We start from the raw sequence: 7141 nt of genomic DNA on the forward strand, positions 1-7141 counted from the left end.
TACGCAGCGTAAAGGTGTTACTTTTCACTTTGGCGGCATGAGCAAACTTAGTAGCAAATCCTGTCAGAATTTAAGGATTCAGTTATAGGATCGGGATTTATTATTTAGTTGACAGCACAGACAAAATTAACAGGGATAAAACAGAATTTACAACCGTTACGCTTAAACCTGTATCAAACATGCTTGTTACTGGGAGCATAAACTACAAATCTGCCAGGTTGTCCTCCCTTTCATCACAGAACAAGTGAGTGGTGTTTTTGTAGTGGTGAGATCTAGCATAAGAAGGAAGCCTTTTTTGCATTCATCTTCAATCACACTGATGCAAACACGCAGAGGAGTCTGTAAGTGTGTTTAAAGTGAAGAGCAAAGAAAACTGCCACGCATGTGTTTTTTTTCTAGACTCCCAGGAGCCGTGAGTCAATCACAGCTGAATATGCATAGAAAGCCCTCGATAACCTTGCTGGAATTTCATTACAAGCACTGAGTGAAAATCATGCACATGTGCAGAAGTTCGAGTGCTATATATAAATCCCTTTAACTGTTTTAATGTTGAACATAACGTCAGCAAAAGGAAAATGAGTTTTCCCTCTCTGTCTGGAGGGCTTGCAGTGAGTGTGGTCCCTGAGATGTGCCACACGTCAGTCCCTGAGAGCTGCCCAGCCCTTCAGGTGCTGCTCACTGGCTCCCACAGAGGCCGTAATGCTGCAGTTCCCCCTGGGCCTCTCTGCCCCCTCGCATGGTGGAGGCAGAAGTGCAAAAACATGCAGTGGATAAAAGTGTGGTGGCACTAACCCAGGTCATGGCTTCACCGGGGCAGTGGGAGAATGGAAAGCCATGAAAGTGAAAATGCTGGTGCTGCCTGTGTCCTTGCCCCCTGCTCAGCTGCACGGAGCTGCATTTGAAGGCTGCATGGTGGCTGTGTTGAGCTGTAAACAAACACGCTGAGAAATAATCAGCCATCCAGGTTGCTTGGATGATTTTCTCTTTTTTTCTTGCCTTTCCTTGGTGCTAAGTACCATCCCTAAATAGATTAATGAAGCAGAGCCCAGGAAACTCTGCTATTCATTTAGCTGCAAAACATGCCAGATTTGCAAGCCAGTAATATATTAATTAAATAAGTTATTTGGATAGCAAGCCAGGTGGATAAATAGATTTATTACTGAGCTGGAATTTAGAAGACATGTGAGTCATTATGTTTTATTTATAGATATTTCTCCTAGATTGTCATCCACATGCGTACATGTATACATTATTATAAATTATGTGACCCAGCTCATTGCCAGGCCATGGCAACAACATAAGGCCAGTGGCAGACTGAAAGGAGGCTGATAGAGGATAAAGACACCTCTTCTGACACTAGTTCACCCTTAAGTCTGCCTTAAGATATTTCAGAGCAAAAAAATCAGCAAAGCAATGTGAGAGCAGTCATGGAGTTTGCTCATCAAAGCAGAGGCTTGTACTGGGTCATTTACTCTACAGCTTATTGTAATAGGTGTCCAAGCTAACCCAGGAAGGTACTTGTCCTTAATATACCAGGGCTGCTCAGAAAGTAGTGCATCCTACTTTATTATGTTGGTCCACAATGTCAGAGGCGGATGTTGGTGGTATGGTAGTAGGGGTTGAAATTTCCCACAGCATTCCATTAAAGGTGTGTAATTGAATTCTTTCATGCAGAAAAAAATCACTCCCACTGACATTCATTGACACTTGCTGAATGTTTATTGGGGCCAAATAGTGGATGTGAGCACACTGAGGCAGTGGGTGGTGCATTTCAGGAGAGGCAACAGCGACGTAAAAGATCAGCCATCTTCCAGATAGCCATGCTGATTTTTACAAGCGTGGCATGCAGGATTTTGTTCATCACTGGATAAAATGCATGGCTAATGGTAGTGACTATGCTGAAAAATAGTGTTCTGCAGCTGAGAATATGCCCTATCAAATAATGTTATTGTGCTCTTTGTATTTGCTGTATTTTCCATGGAAATAAATAGAAGGCATTAATTTCAGAGCAACTGATGTATCTGGCTCAAAGCTAATCTTCACTCTTGAAACTGCCATTGATAGGTTATTTTCAGCTGCTGGCTGGGCAAAGGTAGTGGTGGCTCAAGGGAGTCACTTGCAGAGCAAGGCTTGCAGTTGGTAGTGCTGTCAAATGACATTTCCTCTGTTAAATTTGTTCCTGCAAAATGCGCTATCATATAGACAGCCAAAAATACTATAAAATCTCAGACATTTTTTCTATGCTTTGCTGTTCTTCAGTTCACAAATAAAGAGCAGGAGAGCAGGAAGAGAGGGAATTAAGGAAATGAAAGGCAAGATAAAGGAATTTCAAAACGAGTCTTTGACCTGCAAGTCAGAGATGAGAAAAGAATTTTTTCTTTAATTTATGGAAATTAGCCTGCTGCCTAGATAGAGATAACTCTGCAGTGCAACTTCATTCTTGCTGAGCTTTTCTTTCCTTTAATCCTGCTGACTAGAAACAGTCTATTTTTGTACCGTAAGCATCATCTACTTCCACTGAAAAGCTTTAATTTAATTTTTCTCAACACGACTGTGAGATGTTCCCGTGACTTTCATTATGAATTTAAAAAAAAAACTAGGTAAAGGCTTTTTCTTTCTCAAATTAAACAGAGTGACTAAAGATTTAACTCCTATGAAATTAGGCAGCACACTTTTGGTTCTCCAGCATCATCTTGAGAGATTCACAAATGTGACTATGGTTTCCTGGCTCCATCGAGAGATTAAGATGCATAAATCAGGCACTGAAGTTCATCTGCATTTCATCTGCTGGGAAAGGAGGAATGAGAGGGGAGTGAAATGAATCTCCATGAGGAGATCCATCTGATAACAAAATCATAAAGGAAATGAATGCACAGCAGCAGCAGCTATGAGATGTGGAGTGCAATGAGGAGTAAAAAATACACAAGACAAGCTCATGAACTAGTGATAATTGGCTTAATTTCACCTAAGTTACTGGAATTACACTCAGTTTTTTCCACCTGAAATGCAGAAAAGCAAAGAGCTTTCATCAGGAAAAGTGTGAAAACGTATTTCACAGAGACAAAAATATTGGGCTGATGGATGTGAAAGAGTCTGCAGTTAGTTTTTCTCATCTGAGAGAGAATTACTGACACAGACTGACACACCACAGACACCTAAATAAATCCCCTCAGTATTGCTATTGGAAGAGATGGAGAAATTATTAAATGGTGTCAGAGGGGCCAGCGAGGCACAATGCCGCATTGCTGCAAGCAGCATTTCATAATGGGGCCTGCTGCCACGGTTATCCATACAAACATAAACCCAAACTGGTTGCTTTCCCACTGCCGCTGTGGGTTTGAGAAGGCTCTGATTGTGAGCCCCCCCCTCACCACTCTGCTGCATGTACATCAGTCTCCCAGCAGAGAACAGCCTCTGCTCCCCCCGGCGATACATTTATCAATTTTTAATCTCAAGTGTTAGCTGGAAGTTTTCTCAAGTATCTGTCAAATTTAGATGTGCGGCTTTTGTTCTTGTTTTTTGTCTTTCCTGTTTTACTCACACAAAGGCAGAAAGTCCCTCCAGCACCTGATGCAGATTTCAGAGGGTGTCAATTATGCAGTTAATGACCCATTGCAATACCAGTTACGGACATCGCAGACTTGTCAGCAGCAACACACATGCCTATTTCCATAACTTTTGCTATAAAATATGGATTCTGCTCACTCTATCACAAGGATCTCAGATTTTATGCTTGGTGCTGGGCTGTTTCCATGCGTGAGGGCAGAGGAGTCAGCCAGGAGCTCTGACCTCTGCCTGCACCATGGCAGGGAAAGGCCTTATGCAGCCGCTGTACCTAGCTCCAAATGATGTCCTTTCTTCAGGTCATTTGTAAACTTTCACATGCAACAGAACAGAGCAGATATCTTGACTGGAGACATCATGGTAGTTGTAGACATGGCAGCAAGCTGGTATCATAATGAGGACATGGGTTTCAGTTCCATATCAGCTTCTAGCATGTGGTTATTTTGTTAGAGACCTAACTGTGGCTGGGAAACAGGAGTTTAAGACCTCCCTCCCCTAGAACTTTTTGGTGGACATTTAAGATCAGTGGTGCCCAAACATTTCTGACTGCACACCTTTATCAGTAAAATTTTTTGAGCATGCGCCTCCAATATGTTTGTATATGTTTACTTTTAAATTATAGTTAAGTGCCACTGTACTAATATAATATGAACATTATAAGACATACCAAAAATAAATTTAAAAGAGGATGAGATGAAGGTGAAAACACTTTCTCCCCCCTTCCCCACCAGATACCGTAGATGTCTACTTCACATGTGGCTGCCTTCTCCTCCCCACCAGCACAGCTCAGCACCGTGCTGTCTCGACTCAGCATGTTGTCCCACTCCTGTTGTTTTTCCTGAGAAGAATTCAGCAAACGCCTTTAGAAATACCCTGCACTGGGCACCTCTGCTAACCGCTCTAATGCTGCTTGTATCACAATCACTTAAGCAGCAGGAGCTGAGCTTTTAATTACATTCACAGTATGTTCAGCCTGTACAACACAGAGACGTGTGGTTGGTTTTTTTTTTTCTACTCAATATATCCATCCGTTCTAACTATTCTAAAAACATTTAAATCAGAAGAATGTGAAAAACATGAAGGTATGCTCTTCCGATGTTTTGTTTGACTAATGTTATGACAATAATCTTTGTGTCCCAAAATACCAAGCCCCTTCATTGTTCAGTTTATACTGAAGAAGGAGACCCCCCTACCTATCTTCTGGAAATACTTTTCATTTCTCACTGTAAGCCTAGAGCCCCCATTTGATATAGCTCAGCCACAGCCTGCAGAGACCTGCCCCCAAATCAAGCAACAGGAAGGACTAGATTAACACAACCAGATACCCTCTCCATCTCTGCAGCCCTTGGAGGGAATGTCCTCCCAGTACTCCTCAGCTGGGTTGGGCTGGGAACCAGATCCTGCCCTGAAAGGAGGACAGACCCCTGGCTCTCAGCAACACTGTCTTTCTTCTTACATCGCCTCACATCCCTCTGCCATCCACCTATCCCCTGACCCTAGCCATTAGTCCAACCCAAACCTCACAGACCTGCGCAGCCCAGATGCCTGGCCACATCGAAACCAGCACCCTTCTTTTTGCTCTTGTGCTTTTTGTGTGTGTGTGCAGATGTAGCCTTCATGGGAAACCTGTCTGGCATTATTTCCTGTGCGAGTTTATAGAGGAGTTTCCCTCAGACCTCTGCTAGAGTACCAAGCCCACCAGGACCCCAACAAGACAGCTCCCATCATGGTTTGGACATGCAATCTCCCATGCCCAGACAGTGGAATTCAGCCCCAAGTTTATCTTAGGTGCCAAAAGCTTTGCTTTTGTCTATCAGTAATGCTTGTGTCAAGTTATGGCTTCTCTGAGGGTTATCAAGAATAGTGCAAAGCCCATAAATTTTTCTGGAATTTAGTGGGACTTGGAATACCACATGGAGTGCGACTGATGGTGCTAAGTGAGGGGATTTGTTACATGTGCCCTTGAGCGGGTCTGTAGGCTGTCATGCAGCTCAGGGCTGGGGCTTTGTCTGGTGTTTTACTTCAGCAATCCAAAGCATCCAGTCTCCCAGCTGGGGACATTATTGCACAGGAGTAAGAACTAGGAAGAGGTCTGGGATGGTGCTGGTCCAAAACTTTTTCTTACCTTTTGCAGACTGATTCCTGTGGTGTATCTCAGGAGTGATTCTCTAACTGATCACAAATTTAGAGTTGAACCATGCAGGAAAAGAGAAGTAATGGCCTTACCCAATATCCATATCTGCACTTTCCATAGCTGTCCAGGCTCACTAAAATCTAATGTCTAACCTGGGATGCTGGCTGAAGCCTGCAGCACCTGAGGGGCTATGGAGGCATCTGCCTTCAATTACAGCCCATCTTTTCACTCATCTTTTCTCAAGTGTAATCTCTGCCTGGATGGACAAGGTAATGATTGCTGCTGGAAAATCAAAAGCCTTGAGAATGGAAGACAGTGCTGGAATTTGGAGAAAATGGACTTTACAGGAGGAAAAGAGCTGGCAAGACAGTATTTTTGTTGTCTCCCTTTCTTTCTGGTCTTCAATGTGTCATTCAGGGTAAGTTAGGGCTTCTTTCAATTTGGATCTAGGAAAACTGCATCCTTGGGAAGCCAGACTGCTCCCAGGCAGTGACCGGCAGGGAAAGATTCGCAGTGTTATCTGTGGGGGACAGAATCCTTCATGTGCTGGAGCAAATACTTCCTACCTCCTTAATTACTTCAGTTTAGTCTTAGAACCATTTATATGTTGCTGTAAGGTCAGATAAATCTGGATATATTACAGAACACATTACGTTCTCTGCACATGAACTCTTTAAATCAATTTCTGTACCAAGATGAAGATAAAGGCTGTGTCGTTCAGCCCATCAGAAAATGACAAGGCCACACAGGACCACTGCTGTTGATTTTGAAGTTCAGACAACATGTTGAAATAATTTTCCAGGAAATACACTTTTTTTTCCCTCAGAAATATTTATGATGAGAATTAAATTTATAAAACTAAAAATGTTGCTTTCTGACAGCTGTATTCTTCCAGTATTTTAGAAAATTATTTTCAGAAGATGTTTTTATAGTGAAGCAGTATGATTAGTTCCCTGAGTCTTAGTTTCTTGGTCATGATGGTCAGGTGATAACCTCTGCCATTAGTGCATAGGGGATAGACATGTCTCGGTCTCTCCCTTTGCTGGATTTTGAGGTAACAGTAAGAGTGTAAAACTTTCACTGCTTTTATGGTTGGCTGTATTTTAATAGCTGTGTCATTGAAGAGAGCATTTCTTCTGGTTTTTAGCTCAAAATATCAAACTCCAAAATTGTCTCAGAATGTCCTATTTGTCCTCTGCTGATAGCATTTTTATGGCACATGTTAATAATTTATGGGGAAAAAAATAATCATGGTTGAATTTCTACTACTAGCTGCCTAAAAGCAGTTTATTGACCTTTCTAAAGGCTTTTCTTTCTTTTCTTTTCTTTTCTTTTCTTTTCTTTTCTTTTCTTTCCTTTCCTTTCCTTTCCTTTCCTTTCCTTTCCTTTCCTTTCCTTTCCTTTCCTTTCCTTTCCTTTCCTTTCCTTTCCTTTCCTTTCCTT

General features: G+C 42.2%; 1 long non-coding RNA gene across 1 annotated transcript in view; it reads left to right on the forward strand.

Annotated features, from left to right (window-relative positions):
* Positions 1-7141, forward strand: part of LOC110395305 — a 35591-nt gene that overhangs the window by 24310 nt on the left and 4140 nt on the right. The gene's annotated exons all lie outside the window — the stretch shown is intronic.

This window comes from Numida meleagris, chromosome 3 (assembly GCF_002078875.1).
Source record: "Numida meleagris isolate 19003 breed g44 Domestic line chromosome 3, NumMel1.0, whole genome shotgun sequence".
NCBI lineage: Eukaryota > Metazoa > Chordata > Aves > Galliformes > Numididae > Numida > Numida meleagris.